This window comes from Diabrotica virgifera, chromosome 9 (assembly GCF_917563875.1).
Source record: "Diabrotica virgifera virgifera chromosome 9, PGI_DIABVI_V3a".
Taxonomy (NCBI): Eukaryota; Metazoa; Arthropoda; class Insecta; order Coleoptera; family Chrysomelidae; genus Diabrotica; species Diabrotica virgifera.
In genome coordinates this window covers 192,446,071-192,469,416 of record NC_065451.1, presented here as the reverse complement: position 1 = coordinate 192,469,416, position 23,346 = coordinate 192,446,071, and the positions used below count along the sequence as shown (strand labels likewise).

The window sequence follows — 23,346 nt, the reverse complement described above, 5'->3', positions numbered from 1 at the left end:
CCTTATTTGACAAAAATTTCAAAGCTGTACACTAATTTTTACAACAGTTAGGTATTGCGAAAATATTTCTTTTTGCAATTCCGACCTTTTTTCGCAATTATATTAACAATAAATGAGTATATCAAATTTTGTAATACGTCATTTTAAAGCTTTTTCCATAATCTCGAAGATATTTGTACTAAAAAAATCATTAGTTTCACTGTTTTCCATTGATTTGAAAAAAAAGTGAAAAATGCCATTTTTGACACTTAATTGTTTATAAATAAAAATGGCCGCCAGATCCTACGCAGGAAATAGTTACAATTTGCTCTTATAGGTATTACCTGTCAAAAAAACGCTTCAGTACCCTGGCTGATTAAGTGTCATGGAAAAAACCTTATTACCCTGGACTAATGGCCCTATCTCCGCAATGTTCTATTCTTAACTTGAAATGCTCTATAGTAAGTATTTCTATATAGAAGAAAACAGAGGACAAAACAGGGTGTTGATAGTAACTCTGACACAGTATTGGATAATGCATCTTATCACAGCCACCTTAATAAATGCATTACAACGATGACCGATCTAAAATTGGTCAAACAAAGCTGATTAACCATTATTTCACCTTTATTATTGTATTTAATTTTATTTATTTACAAGTATTGTTATACCTGTCCAAATATTATGATTGTCATGTCTCACCTTGACACTTTTACTGATTTTTTGTTAATATATCAGTAGTTTAGAGATCTTGAATAATTACGTGATTTTTAACGAAGAATGAATAAATTAGCTTGAACACTTTACATAATCGTTTACATAATAAACTTGGATTTATATTCCACAGATAATGAATAAACATGTTTTAAAATGCAAAATCAAGGTTTTTCGCATATTCAACTACACTGGGACTCGGCCGGCTGAACTTTTTTTAATTCGGTACCAGTAAATATTTTTTTGTTCTGGTTTTCTAAAAACAAAAAAAAATGGTTTATAAATTGAAATACTACAGTTACTAGGTGACAAAGGATTACATATCATCTATTCTATGTATCTGTGTCGCTGTTTGGAATTCAGGAAAATGGCCATCTGATTGGTGTACCTCAATTTATATCCCACTACACAAAAAAGGAATTACTACCAGATGTGAAAACTACCGCACACTGTCACTAATAACTAAAGACTGGATTATATGCAAAATGCATATGCATATATATGCTGCATATTTCTCATGTTTTTCATAAATGCATATGCCTTGCATATTTGGAGATTTAAGAGCATATAAATGCATATTTTGATGGGAATTTACTCTACCCCATTTAAAAATAAGGTATATATTAGTAACATCAACATCCATTAAAATAAAATGTGAAAGTAAATATTTTGCTGTTAAGCTCCTTTGTTGTTGTACCCATAAACATAATGGGCGTTATTTATAGCTGCAGGTATCATTATCCGGATATTTAAGATTTATAGACTTCTCAGAATTTACAAATTACCTAAGTAAATACCGATTATATTTTGAATAACATTACAAATATTACCTGTACTTTCTGCTGGTGTCGGCCAACTATGAATTATTCTGGGAAAACCAACCAAAACGAAATTTTAAGGCAGCGTTGCCAATTTAGCTTATTTTATGCTAGATTTGGCATATTTTTGTGTTGTTTAGCTTATTTATTTCTTGTTTAGCATATAGCATATTTTCTAGCATATTAAATAATATAAAAATTATTTAGTAAAAATCGAAAATCTTCTAATTCAGAACAAATTTTTATGTTGGCCTTACAATTACTAAAACAACTTAGGAACTCTCTCACAGGAACTTGAAACTGATATCAGTGAGTCAAATCTGATTCCTAACAAAAAATGTTTAACCATTCACACATACACACCTACATCAGCAAATCCCTTCGCCTTCAATAATGTTTATATTAGTACTTATGTCTGTGGACCATGAGATTACTATTAACTACAGGATCATGTTTCAGCATTTTTTAAAACAAATAATTTATCTGTACTGGGTTATGCTTGCTATAGGGATTTTTTATTAGTTGATAATGGAATACCTACTGTTGAACTGATCATTCCATCATTCTTGTGAGGTTTGGCAAATACTATATTGGTCGAGTTGGCAACACTGTTTTAAGGGTAGGATAGATTATTTTATTTTATGAATGGTTAGTCTTAAATCAATCGCCGATTATTCAACTTTTGTGATTGCAAGTTATTGACTATACTGTGTAAAAAAATCATTTTATTATTATTGTGAAAATGCCTAAAGTAGCAAGGGAAAAATCAAGTCTTCTCAGAAGTTGGATTGGAAGTAACAATCATCTAAAAGTTATCGACAGTGAAAGTATGTTTTGCACCATTTGTGATAAAAAGGTAAGTTCTCCACTTCAATAGATTTTTAAACTTATCAAACTTCTTTGCACATCTATGTGTCTGTCTATTCTAAAATGACAAACCGTCCCATTTCTTCAAAAACTGTTTTTTAAAGTTCGCAACGGTTTGGCTTATACAGAGCGAGGTGTTGAGAGTGGCCCACCCTGTATACTACGGTACACTGACCTGTACTTTATTGTTTGACGATTTCAATTTCACTTTGAGAAATAAAAAAAAATTGGGGGAGGTTTAAAAAGTTTGATCATTTTAATGTAGGTATCTATTTACGAAAACATCTAAAACATCATTATCATTATATTCCAGATTCCATGTCAAAAGAAATTCCAAGTAGTTCAACACATAAAAACTTCACTTCACCAAACTAAGCTATCAAAAAATGATAATAAACCTCGCCAGCAGATTCTACAGAACAGTTTGCAGATTCAGAATACGTCAGTTGGGCAAGAAACCTTTGCAAAGGATTTATGCCATTTTTTTTTGAACTGCAATATCCCTCTGCACAAGTTAGAACATAAATCGTGTCAAAACTTTTTAAAAACTTATTGCAAGATTAAAGATAAACCAGCTCAAATACCAAGTTCTTCAACTCTTCGGAAAAAATATGTCAGTGCATGTTACAAAGATGTGATGACGAGTATTAAAAATCAGTTAAAAGCCGATTATCTTTGGATTTCCGTCGACGAAACAACGGATACAAAGGGTCGACAAATTGCGAATCTAATTGTTGGAGTTCTTAACGACTCTGGCGATTTTAAAAACTCATACTTAATTAGTGTAAAATGTTTGGAAAAAACAAACTATGCTACAATAGCTAGATTTGTTAACGAATCCCTAACAAATTTTTTTTTACCTGATCAAGTACCATTTGAAAAAATATTATTAATGCTTAGTGATGCCGCCTCATATATGATGAAAGCTGCATCCAATCTTAAAATCTTTTTCCCTAATTTAATTCACTGTACATGTTTGGCGCACGGCCTAAACAGAGTTGCAGAGAAAGTTAGAATTGAATTTCCCAATGTAAACACCTTAATAAATAATGTAAAAAAAGTATTTCTGAAAGCACCACTACGTGTACAGGTATATAGGGAGATGCTTCCCGATATTCCTTTACCACCAGAACCAGTATTAACCAGATGGGGAACTTGGCTTAAAAGTGCTATATTTTTATCTGAACACTACGACGACATCAAAAGCGTTATTTCAAGTTTTGATCCGACTTGTACCGCTATTGATAACTGTCAAAATATTTTTAAAGAAAAGTCTATTAAAAATCAATTGTTGTATATAAAATCGAATTTCGATATCATTGAAAGTTCAATTACAAAATTAGAGGCTCAAAATTTATGTCTTCACAATAGTATGTCTATTGTTGATTCGGTTAAACAGAAAATAACAAATCTGAATGGGGAAATTGGAGTAAAAATTAAAGATAAACTTGATGACGTTTTAAACAAAAATGAGGGTTTCACTTTATTGCGTTCAATAAATAATATAATCAATTTTGGAAACTTCGATGAAAATATTAATATGGATCCGTCTCTAATAGCAAAGTTTAAATATGCCCCAATTACATCTTGTGACGTTGAGAGATCTTTTTCTGCCTATAAACAAATATTAACAGATAGAAGACATAATATTAGTTTAGAAAATATGAATCAATATATGATTATTTATTGTAACAATAAAAATATGTAAATTTGTTTTATTGTACTCTTTTTATAATATTAGTTTAGAAAATATGAATCAATATTGTAACAATAAAAATATGTACATTTATTTTATTGTACTCTTATTTATCTTGTGGTCAAAATAAAATATTTTGCCGTTTTATTTGTCACAAAACCTGAAGTTAAAAAAATATATTAAGAAATAATAATACAATTTGGTTTAAATTCAAACCTATTTATTTATTTTTATTATTTTTTATTTATTTATGTATTTAACGTAAACCATAAAATTATTCATATAAAAATAAGTGCATATATAAATGCATATTTGCATGTTAATTGTGCATATTCAGCTTGTTTTAAAATGCATATTGCATGCATATTTTAGACATTTTTTAGTGCATATTTTCCAGTCTCTACTAATAACACATGCTAGTAAAATCTTGTTGCATATCATCAAAAACTGATTAAAAACCTATCTACATTACCAAATACCTCAGGAACAAGCGGGGTTTCTAAAGGGTAAAGGTACAAGGGAACAAATCCTGAACCTGAGACAACTCATTGAAAAGTCTGGAGAATTTCAAATACCTATAATTATATGCTTCGTTGACTACCAAAAGGCATTTGATCGTGTAAGCTGGATAAATCTGTGGTCAATCTTAATAGAAATGGGCGCACCAATGCACCTGGTGACACTTATTAAAAATCTGTACCAGTCTAATATAGCGACAGTACGATTAGATCAGAAGTTCTCAAACCAATTCAAGACCGAGAGAGGTGTTAGACAAGGATGCGTGTTGTCACCTGACTTATTTAACATTTATGGTGAACATGTCATGAGGATGGTTTTAGAAGGATGGGCCGGTGGAGTAACAGTAGCTGGTAGGAAAATCTCCAATTTAAGATGTGCTGATGACACTACACTTATAGCAGCAAATGAGCAAGAAATGTTTGATCTTCTGCGAAGAGTTGAGTACGAAAGCAAAAAAGTTGGTCTGAAAATCAATAAAGCTAACACCAAAATAATGGTGGTCGACAGATTCGACACTATTCAACTGACATGTTACGGGAATACCAGATAGTAAACACCTTTATCTTTCTCGGGTCTAGTATAACTAACGATGGTAACTGTGAAGCAGAAGTTTGGAGACATATTGGTATGGCAAAAAATGTGATGAGTCGCCTAACTAAAGTTTGGAAAGACAGATCTATCTCTCAAAATATCAAGATGAGACTGGTAAATGCCCTTGTATTCTCAATATTTCTATACGGAGCAGGGACTCTTCCTGCATGCAAGCGCCAAAAAACTGATGCCTTTGAGATGTGGTGCTAGAGAAGAATACTGTGCATACCTTGGACAGCTCATAGGACAAACGTTTCCATTCTAAACCAACTCAATATTAAAAAAAGGCTGTCCACATATGTCTGCAACGAATTCTGCAATTCTTTGGTCACGTGGTTCGCAGAGGTGACGACAGTTTGGAGAGATTAATTGTTTCTGGAAACGTTCCGGGGAGAAGATCAAGAGGACGATCACCAACTAGATGGTCTGACCAAATAAAGCATTCAGCTGGAAACTCATTCTGCGAAGCTCTTAGAGCAGCTGAAGATAGAGGCCAATGGAGAAAAATTGTTAGGAATATTGGAAGAAATCACGATCCTCAGTAATGGGGAAACAACAAGAGAGAGAGAGAGAGAGAGTGTGTAATTTTCCTTGTCACAGCAATTTGCTTGAAAATTTGGATGTAGGTTCCTCTTACACTCTACTTCACTCTTAGATTTGAACCAGGGCTGCTTTTACTTTGGTGGTGGAAGCCACCCCTTCTCGTGGGTGAAAAACATACGATCAAAACCAGTCCGGAAATGAATAAACTGATTAATTTTAAGCAACTTTCGTTTTACAGAGTTTCTACGAGTTATTTGCGAGTGAAAATGTTATAAAAAAAACTCTTTTTTTTTTAACTTTTTGAAGTATTTACTAGTTTAGTAGTATTTGCTTCAGTTTAAGTGAAGTTCTAGAAGGAGTAGCTTTCATCCCTCCCTCGCCCCCTCCCCCACCTCAAGTGAAAGCAACCCTGTAATCAAGTTCAAAAACTTTGGGCTTTGGCCTTATCTTTTTTATGTCTTTTAGTCTTTTGGTTGGTGTTTCATTGGAAATTGTAAGTTGCCTCTTAGGTAAATGTCTAGATCCGTCACTGTTTACTGGCCTATTCGATACCAGTGAATGTTTATTCTGGTTTTCTAAAAACAAATGTTTTAGTAATTGTATAAATATTTACGATAACGTTCATGTAAACTAACAAATCTTATCACAGTAATAGCTATTTTTTTGTATTGTAACAACATTTTATTCACGCAAATTGATCTTCGGATTTTATTAACGTAATTAATATGAATGTAATTTTAATGTTATGTCAATTTTAATTAAACCGCATAAAAACATACAGTATGGTGCAAATGAAAGAAATAACTTCGTTATTTCGTAAACCAGCGACTTTAAGTAAAAATCCCGAAACAGGTCGATTTTTATTTTTAAATTGTGATTTTTTTGGCATATATATCATACTAGTGACATCATCCATCTGGGCGTGATGACGTAATCGATGATTTTTTTAAATGAGAATAGGAGTCTTGTGCTAGCTCATTTGACCTCCATTTCTTTATTCACTTTTCTCAGAACCTCTTTGTTTGTGACGTGTTCTGTCCACGATATTTTTAGAATTCTTCTGTACACCCACAGATTGAATGATTCTAGTTTTTTCATCGATGCAGCATTCAAGGTCCAAGCTTCCATTCCATAAAACAAAGTCGAGAAAACGTCTAGCCAACCTAACTCTTAGCTTCAACTTCAAATCTCTTGTGCAGAGCACTTTTCTCATTTTGTTAAAATTTGCTTCAGCCTTTTCTATTCTGATTTTGATTTCCTGTAAGTAATCTCCTGTGGAGTTGATCATTGTTCCAAGGCATGCATATTGGTCGACTCGTTCGATATTGGTTCCGTTTATGAAGAGACTCTCGATATTTCTTTGAGTTTTTTATATTCTCATAAACTTTGTCTTCTTCACGTTCATTGTTAGACCGTATTCTTGTTCAAACTCCGCTATTCTGGTCACCAGCCTCTGAAGATCCCCAACATTTTCAGCTAAGATGACAGTGTCATCCGCATATCTAATGTTGTTAATGGGAACTCCTACCTTTATTCCAGCTGTTTCACCCTCAAGAGCTTTTTTCAAGATCCTTCCGAGTAGGCATTAAAAAGAATTAACGACAACACGCATCCCTGTCTCACTCCACGTCTGATTTCAATTTCCTCCGATAGCTGATCGTCATTGTAGTCTATCTTCTTTGATTCCAGGACATGCATTAATTGTTAATGTCGTACTTTGTCGAATGCTTTATTATAGTCAATAAAACACGCACATATTATCTTGATTGACGTCCAGGCACCTTTGTATAAGTATGTTAAGTGAAAAAAAAGAGCTTCACGAGTTCCTAGGCCTTTGCGAAACCCAAATTGCGTAGTATCATTAATGTCTATGTCCAGTTTATGATGTACATATTCGGTTATGGATGACTTTTAATAATGGTAATGTATACTTAAAGGTGGCTAAATTATCAGATTTTAGTTTATGACATAAATATATATAGTACAAATAAAAAAATATGCTTTATTTTTTTAATTACCTATAGTTCAATACACATTTATCTATAAAAATTGTGAAAATAGGAAAATAACAGGGTTATAAAAAACATATTTTTAACTTTTTTTTTGTTTTAAACGTTTTTTTTTTTGTTTTAAACATGTTTTTTTTTTTTTCTTTTTAAGTTGTATGTTTTAAACAAATAAAACTTGTTTAAAACACATGTTTTTTTAAACGTTTGTTTTTGCTTTAAACATGTTTTTTGTTTTTAAATTTCATATTTTAAAAACAAATAAAACTTAGAAGAAAACATTGTTTAAATCATATTTTCTTAAACGTAACATGAATTGAAGGTGCTTGATCTATTATTCTACTAAATAGATAAGAAAATCAATTGCAACATTAGGAGCTATTGTCTGGGGAACCCCAGACTATTGTACAATTTATAAATTCGGATTGCAAGTTGGCTATTGCAATACTACTGTCAGTTATTTTGTGGCGTTTCTTGTGGTGCTCAGGGCCTCCATATACGGACTGCAAAGTGCACCCTGCAGTTGCAATATGGATTTGGACGAAGAGAGTCTACTTCTCATTTTGTTATTACGTAAACGAATGCGTAGAAAACGTCGTAGAATGTGGGTGCACCCTATAGGTATTGCAATCTAGAGAACAGAATGGAATATTTCATTTGTATCCTCAGCTCAGAGAAGATGATAAAAAGTTTTTCAATTACTTTAGGATGTCTGTTTAGAATGATAATTCCATATATATTCATGTGATTTAATTTCATTTATAAACAAATCATCATCCAAATCAGCTATATTTTGCATTTTTCTTGAAAGCAAGCATTTTCTTGAAAGATTTTACTATGATCTGAAACAGTTTTGAGAAATTGGTTAATTCTTGTATGCAAAATATTTTTTAAGTTTTCCAATTTTTTTTGTGTTCCGATTATTAATAAGCAAATAATATGTATGTCGAATATTTCGCGAACTGAACATCGGATCGAAAAACTGAAAAATACGTGTTCAATCATTTTCAAAAATCTATCCAATGACACCAAACACCAACCCCCACTACACCCCCTGGAGGTGGGGTGGGTGGTAACTTTAAAATCTCAAATGGAAACCCCAGTTTTTCTTGCAGATTTTAATTCGTTACGTAAAAGTAAGCAACTTTTATTCAAGACATTTTTTCGAATTGTGGATAGATGGCGCTATAATTGGGAAAAACGATTTATCCTGATACCATAGGTAAATGATAGAAACGGTCTAATATCTCACGAAATACACTTCCAAATGAGAAACCAAGAAACCGATTTTTAGTCTCTTCCGAAAACCTATCGAATATCACCAAACATGACCCTTCAACCCACCCCCTGGAGGTGGGGTGGGGGGTAACTTTAAAATCTTAAATAGCAACCCACACTTTTTATTGCAGATTCGAATCCGTCATGAAAAATTAAGCAACATTTATGCGAAACATTTTTTAGAATTGTTAATAGATGGCGCTTTAATTGGAAAAATACGATTTACTAGCGCCATCTATCAGAAATTTAAAAAAATGTTTCGAATAAATGTTGCTTAATTTTTTATGACGAATCCGAATCTGCAATAAAAAGTGGGGGTTGCTATTTAAGATTTTAAAGTTACCCCCCACCCCACCTCCAGGGGGTGGGTTGGAGGGTCATGTTTGGTGTTATTCGATAGGTTTTCGAAAAAGATTAAAAAGTGGTCTTTTGGTTTCTCATTTGGAAGTGTATTTCGTGAGATATTAGACCGTTTCTATAATTTACCTATGGTATCAGGATAAATCGTTTTTCCCAACTATAGCGCCATCTATCCATACTCCGAAAAAATGTCTTGAATAAAAGTTACCTACTTTTACGAAACGAATCCAAATTTGCAAGAAAAACTTAGAGTTTCCATTTGAGATTTTAAAGTTACCCCCCACCCCACCTCCAGGGGGTGTAGTGGGGATTGGTGTTTGGTGTCATTGGATAGATTTTTGAAAATGATTGAACACGTATTTTTCAGTTTTTCGATCCGATGTTTAATTCGCGAAATATTCGACCGTTCCGCTACTTTTGGGACACCCTATATATGATAGATTATATTATTTATATTTGATAATTTTTGTTGATGTTCATTATACATATTAATAAAGAAAATGAAACAAAAACACTTGTTTAATTTAAATGTTGTAAACATGTTTTAAACTGTTTTAAACGAAACAACCCTGGAAAATAATTATCCAAGTACGTAAAGCCATAATTACCCAAATCCTAGTAATATGTGCCTTAGAGTGTAATTAATTACAATTAAAACATCTTTCATAAATGCCTATGTGTAGTCCAATATTCTCGGTGGTGTAATGGTGCGATAAAATATCGCTGGAGCTGTCAGATATGTCGGACGTTATAATAAAACTGTCCTGTTGCGAAGATGAAATAGTATTTAATTAACATGTAGCAATAGCCAATTAACTAATTACAGTAAAGAGAGGCTTTCCTACAATGTAATTGAGTATACACTATTAAATAGTGGGCGATAAGATACACGAGATGGGGACATCGAAGCACCTACAGAAAGGGGACGTATTATTACTGTTTTCTTCTCATACCCAGAGAACCATAAGATTGCTTTTTAATTAAGTAAAAGTCTCAATAAGTAAAATGGAAATAAAAAAGGAAAGAAAAAAAAAAGAAATAAAAGTAGTGTGTGTACTTTGTACCCACGTAAGAAGTTATACTTCAATTATTATGATTTCAACGAAATAAATATATTTTAAAACGTTTAATTGTATTTGTATTTAAATATTAAACTAATTTATATACTTAAAATAATACCAAAAATTAAAAATAACTTTACTACGTCATTTTTCACGAACTGTAGCCTCCCCGCAATTACTTTTCCCTTTATGAATCGTAGAAAATTTAAAAAACGTTAGATTTTTTACACAAATTTTTAATTTTCTTTTTATCATATTTTAATACTAAGTTCCCAACGAAGACAAATCCAAAGACACAAAAATTATAATAAATAATATATTTACTAAAAACACCAATATATTTTTTCACACTTTATTTGCATTGATACATACGTACGTAATTTGAAAGATTTAGCAACTAACTTCATACTGTCCGTATGCGCGTACTTCATATTGTCGCTTTTATAAAAATTCACTCTCAATATTTTTCCTAATGGCGCCTAAAGAAGTATAATTTAAAAAAAAAATGTTATATATCCGGTGTTGGAAATCAAACATCTTGGAAATTTGTAGTCGTCATAGACTGATTAATGATTATAATCCAAACAAAATATCGTATAATATCAATACAATAAACATTAAAGATAAGAAGTAAAATAATAATATCAGTGTTTTATAAACGTTTGTTGTCTGCTTACTTACATCTAACCTAACCAGAATAAAATCAGCAAAATTTTCATGGAGAAATGACTATTTTATTTATTTATTATATGTAAATTTAAACAAACCTGTTGACCATACCAACATTTTAAAAATATTTTTTAATTTAGCACTAAAAATTTATCTCCACTTTTGAGAATAATGCATCAACTGTGTAAATATATAAACGACAACAGTGTTTAGTGATAATGTGTATGTCTAAAAGCCAAATAAGTTTAAAAAAGACACTAAAGCACTAGAGCAGCCGCCTACAGATCAGAGCAAATTAAAGTCGAGGACGGAGCAACATCTCTGTTGGCAAAAATCCTAAGAAATCCATCAAGGATTTACACTACACACATTTAGAAAGTGCTCTCCAATTTGTCAAAGATTGTCCCGCTCTTGGTATGTTGTACCTTTGTACTGTTGGCTGGAGCTTTGTGTAGCTCGCCTGGAACTCTGGTAGAGCAACACTTTACAGTTTCTGATTCGAAAGTATTATTACACAAATTGTTTTTATACGAAAGATAAAATTCCATAGCCTTGTTTTATTTTTAAAAAAGTAACTGCTTAATTTGATTATCAATGAAGCATTTCATCAATGTAATGATTAAAAAAATTTGTTTAAACAATTGATCTTTAGTTAAAGCATCGGGAAACACGTCCCGCGAAGCTTGAATTAAGTTATTCTTGAAAAATGCATACTCTACGCCACTACTAGATACACTGTTCCATTTATTTTACCTGGACAACAACACAAGAATATACCGGTATGGTATTTACGACAAACACATTGCTCTATTACAGAATCTACTCTCTACTCAAGATTCCATCTGAGCCTAACTTCGGCACAGACCAAAAAAACTGGACTTTACTACATCTCGGATCAAACTTAACTTATTTTCCTCCGAACTTTGACTTTCTGACCTAAGCTCTATTCCCTCTCCTTTCTGTCACCTAATTCTCTTTTTTGACCAATAAAAGAATATCTAAGCTTCCTACACTTATTTATTATCCAATAGGAAAAATCAACACTCAAAAAAATTTAGTTCGTAATATTGATTAACAGTGATTATTGAATAGTATTTCGTTCTCACAACAATTTAATTTGTTGTTTCAACGAACTTTTAGACATTGACGAATGTACTTGGTTATTGTCACAATGATTGAATAATAATTGTGAGAATAACTAGAGTACATTAATCAATAACACTCAATTTATTCAGCCAATAACTTAGTTTCGTATATTTAATAAATACTGTTAATTGTGGCAGCAACTCACGTTCTTGATTTCGTAGATGACAAGCAATTACCTTGGTTTATCGTGACAACGTACAGATTTCATTAAAACAATGTACAAATGTTGTTAATATAGAGTAATACATGATTATTGAATAGATGTACACTGATTGTTGTGCCAACGAATGCATTAATTAATCTACTACTGCCTTTAATTCCCACAATCACTGCGTTAATTGTGACAATAATCGTGGTTGTTGAGACAATAAATGTTTTGCTTGACCATTTGAAATGTAACGGCTTTTCCTTGAAAGTGCCGAACAATAATTGCATTTTGTTTCCAAGTGTAGTCCGTAGTAGAAGGAAGATAAGGATAAGATATTACTTATTTTTTATATTTGAATAAAAGTAAGTTTTTTCTGATAAGGTAAATACGGGAGAACATTTTAATTAAAAATAAACTTGTCAGTGTCTTATGTTTGTAAGTGTTTACTTTTAATATTGTCTTGTGATGTTATTTATAAGATGAACTGAAAATGAATTTTCGAATCCTGAATGAAAAAAAAATAATTAGTATTTTTGAAAATTTAAACGCAGAATAAAATATTACAGTATTATCGAGGGTCTGACATCCCTGAGAACTTCTATAATGATTATTTTAATAAGTCACAGGGGTGAAAAATAGAAAATTTAGTATGATTTTTTTATTTCAAATATACTATTCAAAAGAAACTTTTTGTTTATTCTAAGGGACTTTCAGCCCTCAGTAATAATGTAGCCTTTTATTCTGCGGTTAAATTTTTCAAAAATACTTATTAGTTTTCTCAGGATTCCAAAAAAATGAATGCGTTTAAAAATAATTCGATCGAAATTTTGCCCCTGCGCTCTCAAAAATGATTAAAGTGTTATACATTTTTGAAATCACCATTTCAAACACTTTTAAATGAGCTGTCACATGATGTACTTTCCCATTAAAAAAATCAAAGTTACGCCTGTCACCTGAAGAGGGATCGTGTAAAGTTCGAAACATTGATGTTATAATATACTTTGATAATTTAAAAATCGACCTGTCTGAGCGTTTTGCTTATGTACTAAAAATAAATAAGTTAATAAGGGGGGGGGGGGGAGTGTAACACTTATTCCAGTGCACTGTATAAGCGATATAATAATTATGAGAAATCACACAGTGTAAAGTCCTAAAGGTTAAGGACAAAAAAGGGGATTTAAAAAATTATTATTAATCAATTAATATGATACATTGGGCTAATGCATTCAGTAATTATTAATATAAAATATGTTCATAGTAGGAATGAACGAAACGGATTGTAAGAATGAATAGAATTGCTTGTAAGAATAACCGTATTTATTGTGCCAATGAACGGAATTAATTGTAACAATAAACGGAAATAATTGTAGAAATAAACGAAATACGTTAGGAGAAATAACACTGTTATTGGCACAACGAATGGTCTTCGTCGGTCAATTAACGACGTTGTTGTTTCAATAAATAGTGTTCGTTGACTCAATGAACTGAGTTCGTAATATCAATAAAATGATATTATGGTATACATAATGAATGTTCGTCCATTCAATAAACGTAATACATTGGCTCAACTAACGAAAATAATGAATTGATGAACATCGCTTTGTTGTTCCAATAAAACCAAGAATTGGACAAATTTTAAGAATTGCGTTTGTTGTCTGAATTAACATTTTTATTGATATTACGTACCTTTTTCGTTGAGTGAAAACACATTATAAATCCAACCTCTTTGGTAGAGAATTATACTCTTTAACCAATAGGGTCATTTAGTCATGTCAGCAAACCTCACTTAGCTCTAACATTTTGAAGAAAAGTATTGCTGAGTCCACAATTAACACCCGCGCTTTCTGATATTGATATTAGCACGTATGTGTATCTAACTCCCAGAATTTGTGGAGTCAAAGTCAAAACGATCATTAGCTACATTGTAACTCTTTTTTACATCACAAACTGAACACAGGAAATCGAATATAGATAAATACTTATGACCGTAAAATATAATATCGTCTTTCTTTAACAAGACGGATAAACTTCAAATTATCACGTTTTTTTTTTAACAGAAATAAATTCCATCACTGAATTGTTTCTTCTGTTGTCTGTAGTTGTTTAGTATTCTGAACATCAAGATAATTGATTAGGAATATTATAAAAAATGTGCTATTTTTTAAATCAGCGTAGAATGAAAACAACTTAAGGTGCCTCTGTAATAAATATACACACACCCAAACTTATATGGAATCACCATGTATTTCAAAGTAATATTTATTTCTATTAAAAAAACTTGTTATTGTTCCGAAGAATAAAGGTTTTTATTGAAAATAAACAAATATATGAGACAATCGGATAGTACAGCTCGGTACTGTATAGGTTATTTGCTTGAGTTGCAAATTGAACGAAAATAAGTAAACTAACTTTTGCGTCCAAAAATGAAAATATTCCTCATGTGGGGTTATATAACTTACAACGAGGAAAGATTATTGGTCTTGTGGAGAAGTAATGTGCTCAGAGGGACATAGCTGCTGTAGAGCTAGGCGTAATACAGGGCGTTCTGTCCAAAAACTGTGCTAGGTAATAGGAACTAGTAAAGCTCAAAAATAAAGCAAGGGAAAGTCGCCAAAAATGATACCGGCTCTCCACGATCGTTTAATGGTCCAATCAGCTGGAAGACACCCAACCATTTCTCACCTGCAGGTCCAAAGGCAGCTTTTGGAAGCTACAGGTGTAACTGTTCGAGTTGAAACGATAAGAAGAAGAGTTCGTACCCAGAAGTATTACAGCAGGAGACAGATATGGGTTCCCGAGTTATCCAGGCAGCACAAGATTGATCGCCTAAATTGGTGTCTTCACCACCAAAACTGGAACATTGGGAATTGACAAAATGTGCTACATATTTTCAGAAAAAGTCAGGATTTGTGTAAAATCAGATGACCCACGAAATCGTGTACTTAGAGGTCGAGGAAGACAAGCAAGCACGAAAACTGTCAGATCTGTTCACAAATATACAAGGGGAAGTCTAATGTTCTGGAGAGGAATTGTGATCCGTAAAAAACTCCTTTAATTTTGATCCAATCAACTGTAACTGCTCACAGGTATATCGATAACCTGTAGTCAGGCTCTGGAGAGGTGCTACAGGAGAAAATTTAATTTTATTGCATGATAATGGACCTCCATATACCATTAGAGTGACTAGAGACATCGTTGAAGCAGAGTTGTTGAAGTTGAGTTGTTTGGAGTGGCCTGCTTGCTCACCCCAGCTTAATCATATAGAGTATTTGTGAGATATGCTTAAAATAAAAATTAGAGCTCGCCGGAATAATCCACAAAACACCGCTACAAGCGGTGTTCTAGTACAAGCTACTCTTAAACGATGGAGCAACCTACCACAACAAAATGTTGATACAGTAGAACCCCGTAAATCCGAACCCCGCGAATCCGAACTTTCGGCAAATCCGAACCAACGGAAAGTGAAAAAAATTTAAAAATTCAAGACAAAAACTTAAAAACATATTTATTAGATTCAGATTCGTTTATTCATGTCAATAACACAAGTGTTTAACACATGTCAAATAAAATTACACAAAGATTTGGACGCAATACAAATTAAAAAGATGCACAATACGACTAAGAGTGTTAATAAAAATACTAACATTAAAATCACATTAAATTTGATTACATTAAAAATGGACATTGCTTAAAGTCATAAAATCCTAAAATTAAACAGAGTAAAGCCAGAAAATTGGACAATGTAGGATTACTAGGACTTTGACATTTAATATTTCTTAAAAATAAATATTATACTTTAATATATAGGTTTATAAAGTGTTTATAAAGGTTAAACACAAACTTACTTTGGTTCTCTCATAGTCAACTTGAGTCCAAAAGTATTGTCCACACTCTTGCGAGAACGTTTGGCTACTCAAAATCACAATGAAAGCTTTGAACTACTAGTTAAGGCTAACTTTCGGATAATCCGAACTTTTCGGAATCCGAACAGGCTGTCCCCCCAATTAGTTCGGATTTGCGGGGTTCTACTGTAATTTGATTATGAGCGTGCCCACGCAAACTGAAGCTTGCATAAGGACTAGAGGTGATAACACTGACCACCACAAAATACAAAAAAAAATAAATAAAAACAAGTTAAACATTATTCGTTTTACATTGAAATTTTGTCTGCTATTGACTTTAAAACAACTACTTTCAATTTGTTTGTTAAATACTTTATTGTTTTATTTAATTGTTATGTATTTGTTATTATATTGCTTTAAAATAAATATTGTTTGATTTCGTGTGTTCGTTTTTTTAAATTCGCACGAAATAATAAGAAATATCAGATAATTCCATGTAAGTTTGGGTGTGTGTACATACGTCTGCAGGCATTGATATTAAACAATGTGGGTCATATGGAAATCACTACTTTTTACTATATTTACACACCGACTGCTCTCTCTAGTTTCTTAAATGCTGGCGATAATTCTTTTTTAAAGACAACAATTGGCGCGTGGCGTGGGAGCTCATGCTCTCTACAGTCATTGTTCTTTTATCTACCAACAAAGATACGCCCAACTTGCTGAAACCATTCTTTTAAGATTGCCATTAGTATAGAAAAAATTAGATGTATAGTATATAGTCCATGTCATAAGACTGGTCCCGTATAAAAAATTCCTGATTCGATTTCTTTGCGGATTCATTTTTAAAAAATGTCCCCATTAAACAAATCAGAAGGGTACCGGGCGAAATTTTGGGTCAGAAATTGCTTAAATAACTTTTTTAAACAAATTCAAAAGATCATCTTTCTTGCTCCTAAAAATATTTCTCTAGGTTGGTAATAAATAAGATATGTTTTCAGTTTTTCAAGAATCAGTTTTTGAGATATAAGCGATTTAAAATCTGAAAAACGCGAAAATACGCATTTTAAAACCGGCCCCTTACGGTACTGCGGTATCGTTCGACAAAATCTTAGATGATATCAGTTCTGCAGTACTGCAGTACTGTGGTCAAATTATAACGATTTTGTTGGATGCACGGTCAAACGATCAAAATTTTTGTCAATTAGTCGAATTCGACAAAATGGAACGACGTTGCAGTACCGTGAATGGCCGGCTTTAGAGGTTTGAAACTCATACATACATACATACATAATCGGTTGCCTCTTTTACCATTAGGTGTCGAGGATTCCTCCTTTATATAATACTCTCTGCAAATTTACGCCACTTCTTCCTATCTGCTGCTAAAACTTTTGCTTCTTGCCACGATGTTCCTCTTTTCTTGAGTATTTCGTTTACACTAGTGTTCCAGCTTTTCCTTGGTCTGCCCCTCGTGCTTTTACCCACTGATTTGGCCTCCCATGTCATTTTCACTTGTCTCTCACCACTCATTCTTATCATGTGTCCAGCCCATTTTAACTTCTTTTCTTCAACTTTTTCGTTGAGCGATTTTACCTGTAATTCACTCATACACAATTTACTCATAATATGTAAATTATTATTTTTGAGCTTGCCAAGTGCCTAAATTGAAGTTAAAATATTCAATGTTAAGATTCTGATTCTACGTAGTCAGGGTTTATTTCAATTAAGACCGTTGTTTTAATTGTTAATTAAATTATTGGCGTATTTAATTAGCACATTGACAATAATTAATTGCATAAATAAATAAAATATCTAAAAAAACTATATTAATACCAAAATTAAAAATTTTAATAGATAAATGTCAAGTATTTGTCGACAATTTTTCGCATAAGTACCTATACATCATAAGAGATGCATCATAGCTGCACCTTAGAGCTAAACTGTATTAACTCCATTTTTTTTTTTGAAAAATTGTATTATTTCACTTTCTACATAAACAGATCTTTCATATGCAATACGATATTAAATCCTATTTAACGTGTTTCCAAAGATAGGCAACATTAATATATTGTTGTTTATTTGGGTTTATATGACTGCGGACACTAGATGGCGGATGGACTAGAATGCGGATGGATACAATAGTCGGTATACCAACTCATTGTTTTCTAATGTCAATAAATAGTTTAAATTAATGGGATGGTGGACATCAGTCAAAGAATACAGTGAATTTAAAGACATGTTAACGTTATTAGAAATAAGAGAACAGGTCAAAATTTTGTGTTGTAGGTTACCCAACTGACCACAAAATACAGTTGAGTCCGTGAATCTTTACCCGTACGTCATTATTTAATTTAAAGCATACGAAATAAGTCAATGATAAGTCGGAAATTGAAATTTACTAAACGCAACAGCCAGTCACTTACTGTTGAGTTTAGTAGATTTCACTTTCCGACTTATCATCGACTTATTTCGTATACTTTAAATGATGACGCACGGGTAAAGATTCGCGGACTCAACTGTAGATTGTGGACTATCAGCTAGACTAAGTTTAAATATATATGATGGTGTAAGACAGTGGTTAAATCTCATTCTGCATATGGTTCTTGTCATATCCTTTGTCGACTTCATTTTAGAAAACCAAGGTTTATCTGTTATGTAGTTTCTGATTGATCTGTAATGGTTTCCTGTATTTATGTTCTCATCAATATACCTTTCTTTCTTTTTTTTTTCTTAAGCTCTTTGAATAAATCTGATTCAATATCTCTAGAGGTACAAAGATAATGTGTTGGTACTCCTTGTGTCATAGCGTTTTTAGCCAATTCATCTACTATTTCATTTCTTACAGACTACAGACTGTACTTACTTACTACGTAACTTACAGACTTGGACTGACAGGCTGACAGGACTGACGGCTCATATTACCCGTATGCGCGCCAATGGTGAATATTAAATTCTTACTTGTATGTGAAAAATGTACAATAACTATGTCTTAAAACTCACCAAATTTCATTTGCATATCTCAACCGGTTTTAAAGCAATAAATAAGTCGTCAGTTTGTGAAAAAAATTTTAACACCCTCTATCTCAGAAACGAAGCATTTGCGGGCATAGGTTTATAAAGCAAACTGTCATTATTTTTTTGTGTAGTACCCCTTGAAGTTTGACATACTATTTGAAAGCATCCTGTATTGATGAAAAACATGGCTAATTGTTAAAGTACCTAACTTTTTTACAGTCCAACATAAGCGAATGAATCCAAAAACAGAATGTTGAGAAACCATGAGGCTATAGTTGGGTTTTAATTTGAGTATTTTAAAAATGCTAGAATATTCCACAGGGCGATGAGAACTTTGAGAAAAAAACCACAGTTTCATTGGTACACCCGGTATACAATAAAAATTTGCCTGTTTAGCAACAATATTATTATAGCGATATTGTTAAAGAATAAGGTTATAACATATTAAAAAATCACTTAAATCGGACAACAGGTTTAGAAAATTCGAGACATCAAAAATGACCCATTTTTAAGGTGTCCGGTTAATTTTGCACCCTAGTGTACATAATATATGAGTTTCAAGCCTCGAAAATTCGTATTTTCGCATTTTTCAGATTTTTAGTCACTTACAACTAGAAAACTACTTATCAACATTTGAGAAAAATTGACATTTTTGTTTAAAATCACTCAAAAAATATAAAAATATATATTTTACTTTTGATTCTTTTGAACTGATCTTTTGACTCTATTTAAAAAACTTGTTTATACAATTTCTGCCCAGAAATGTCGCCCGGTATCTTTGATTTGTGTAAAGGAGACATTTTTGAACAGGAATCTGCAAAGAATCCAAATCAGAAAATTTTTTCATACAAGAACCGCCTCACAATGTGTACTAATAATATTTATGTTGATTTTTAAATTTTAAATTATTTCTGGTTATGAGTTTCGGTTACGCTTTTGATTTTAAGAAAGAGGTCAAAAAAAGTCGAGATATTCTTATCTGTTTAGTAAACTTATGATATTTTTAATTTAATCATAAATTCGTTAAACGGTTTATAGCAAAACAAATTGCAGATTATGTTAACTGTAATATTAAGTATAAAGATAAAGGAACATCAGTGAATGACATTAAATTAGGGCGGCTGTAAACACTATCAAATAGGAGTGTCCAAGCCCAAGCCTAAGATGCACTAAAACTGTAACAAAATCAAATATTGTTATATTTTGTAACAAAAATACGAGGATTATTCAATTCAAACCCACCTTTGACCTAGAAAACATTTATTGGACAGATTAGAAACTATCTATCTATCTTTATCAGCCCTAAACATCCATCCTTGGGTAAAGGCCTCCTCTTCCTTCTTCCATGCCTCTCCATCTTGGGCAATTTGCATCCATTTTGATGTATTTCTGCAGGTCATCTGACCATCGCAATTGTGGCCTTATTACCCTTTTTCGTTTGTGGTGCCACGGTCTCCAATGTATAATTGTCTTATTCCACCTTTCATCCTTCTTCCATTTAAGCTTTGCTACTTGTGTTGAGACATCTTTCACTTTTGTTTTGTTACGGATCCATTCGTTTCTTTTCCTGTCTGATAGTTTAATGTTCTTCATTTGTCTTTCCATGGATCTTTCTGTCTTTGCTATTTTTTCTATATTTTCCTTGGTGAACGTCCATGTCTGAGAGCCATATACATATTTATAAAGACATGGAGTATACATTGACTGAGACTGAAGACTATTGTTCTTATATATTGCGGGTATTTTCTGTTCTTTAGAATATAAGACAGTTTTCCGAATGATGTCCAGGCCAATCTTATTCTTCTCTTTATTTCTTCGGCCTGATTTTATTTTTATTTTTTGATCGGCGTTCATAGCTCTATCTGCCTTTCACTTTTTGTGCAGTGATGATTCCAGTACACCATTCCTGTGGCACGTGCTCTTCCCACACTTTGACTATTATGCTGTGAATTTGCTGCATAATGATGTTACCTCCATATTTCATGCGCTCTGCAGGGATACAGTCCACTCCTGAGGGCTTGTTATTTTGAGTCGTGTGATTGCATCTCTCTTTCAATATTGAAGAAGATTCTACGAGTACGTAGGGTAATATTTCTTGGCCTTTGGGGTGACGCATCATTTTCCACTTCGATACCCAGTAGTTCTGTGAATTGCTCTACCCATTTGCTTTGTACTGCATCACTGGTACTAACTATATGTCCGTTTTTATCATTGCACATCGTCAGCCGTGCATTATATAATTTTCTTGTGTTATTTAGGATGTTATAGATAGAACTTTCTAGTTTCATTTTGTCCTTTAGCAATTGAAGCTCTTGTATACTTTGGTTTTCTAAGGTCGGCTTTTTTTTCTTCGATGCATTCTTTCCTGATATCCTGGTATGTTTGCTCCTTATCCCGCGTTATTCCTTGTTGCATAAATTTATATGCATAATTTTTTCTTTTAGTAATATCTTCATTCATCATCGAACCAATCGTTGCATAGAATAGCTTCTTCTGGTCCTAGTACGTCATTTGCCGCTTGTTTACTTGTGCTTTGACATATATCCCATTGTTTCCCTTCTTCATCCTATACCATGTCCTTTCAGAACGTTGGTTACTATCATAGCTATGTTAATTTTATTCACTGCCCCCTAAATAACATGCTTGTATCAATACCATAGCAATCTCGCAAGTTCTTCAACGATGAAGTTCCTCTTCGTCCTGGACTGCGTTTGCCTGCTATTTTTCATTGCATAATATTTTTTAGCCATCTCTATTTGGGACCTCTCATTACATGTCCGAAATACTCCAGCGTTCTCTTGATGCTTTTTATAATCTCAGTAGTCTTGCTGAGACGTTCTAGTATTGTGGAATTTCGAATCTTCTCCACGCAAGAAACGATTTAAATCGATTTTATTCACAGTCCAAGACTCGACACTGTAAAGTACGACCGAGAACACGTGGCAGCGAAGTAGGCGGATCCTTAATGCTAATTTTAGGTCTCTGTTACATAATACTTCGGAAATCCTTCTAAAAGCAGCTCTGGCCTACTCTATCCTGTATCTAACTTCACTAAGTCTGTTCCAACCAACAGTCAAACTAGTCAGAAATCGTCACCAAACAGTTGACCAATGCGAGAACATATTAATACAGTCATCAATGGTATCTCCTCTACTCGTGCTGGTCGACTATTCGCTGATTGTTTCTGACTGGTTTGACCGCTGCTTGGAGCAAACCTACTGTTTGCTCCAAGCAGCGGTCAAACCAGTCAGAAACAATCAGCGAATAGTCGACCAGCACGAGTAGAGGAGATACCATTGATGACTGTATTAATATGTTACAATTTAACTGATATCCAAGATAAACAATTTGATCAAGTTGCTCAAGTTTGGTATTTTTTACGTATACAGACGGCTTTGTATTTTTTTTTGACTTCTGACGAGTATTTTGGTTTTGCGTATGTTCAGATCCAGACCAGGGTCACAGCATAGAAAACGCAACAGCAGTGACACACTAGTAGGCGGGAAAAGTTCGCGCACTATTACTGCGCAGATCGTCGGCCATTTTGTGCGTAGTACAGACAATGTAGAAAATCGACAGTGTTGTCGATTTGTACATAATTATCAGATTTACTTAACTTTTATGACATTCATATTTTTTAACATAATTTTATACGTATGCCTGTGGGAATTATGTCAATAATTGGGACATAACACAAAATATTGACGATGAATGGCGATTGTATTGTTAATATTTTGCATAAATTCCAGAAATTATTCAAAAAGAATCTCTTACGGGTAATAAAGTTGGTGACATCGGCAACACTGATGAACCAACACATCACATCACCACTGAGATGTACTACGCGAAAAATGGCGACCCTGTACTTTTCAACTTCAAAGGCGGCATCAGGGAGTGTCCTTGCTGGTTTCGTTTATTATGCTGTGCCAGGGCCTCGATTTTTGACCCTTCGCTTCATTATCGAACGTATTCGTTTCGTATCTGTTTAGTATACGAAGCGAATACGTCCGATAACGAAGGGAAGGGTCAAAAATCGAGGCCCTGCTTCCTTACAGCTTTCAACGACACTATCAAGTAGTGTTGCAGATCTTCTT

The 23,346-nt window shown here is 32.9% G+C and overlaps 1 protein-coding gene across 8 annotated transcripts in view; it reads right to left on the bottom strand.

The window, feature by feature from the left end:
• LOC114338523 (titin) overlaps nt 1-23,346 on the bottom strand; it is a 751,244-nt gene that overhangs the window by 453,562 nt on the left and 274,336 nt on the right. The gene's annotated exons all lie outside the window — the stretch shown is intronic.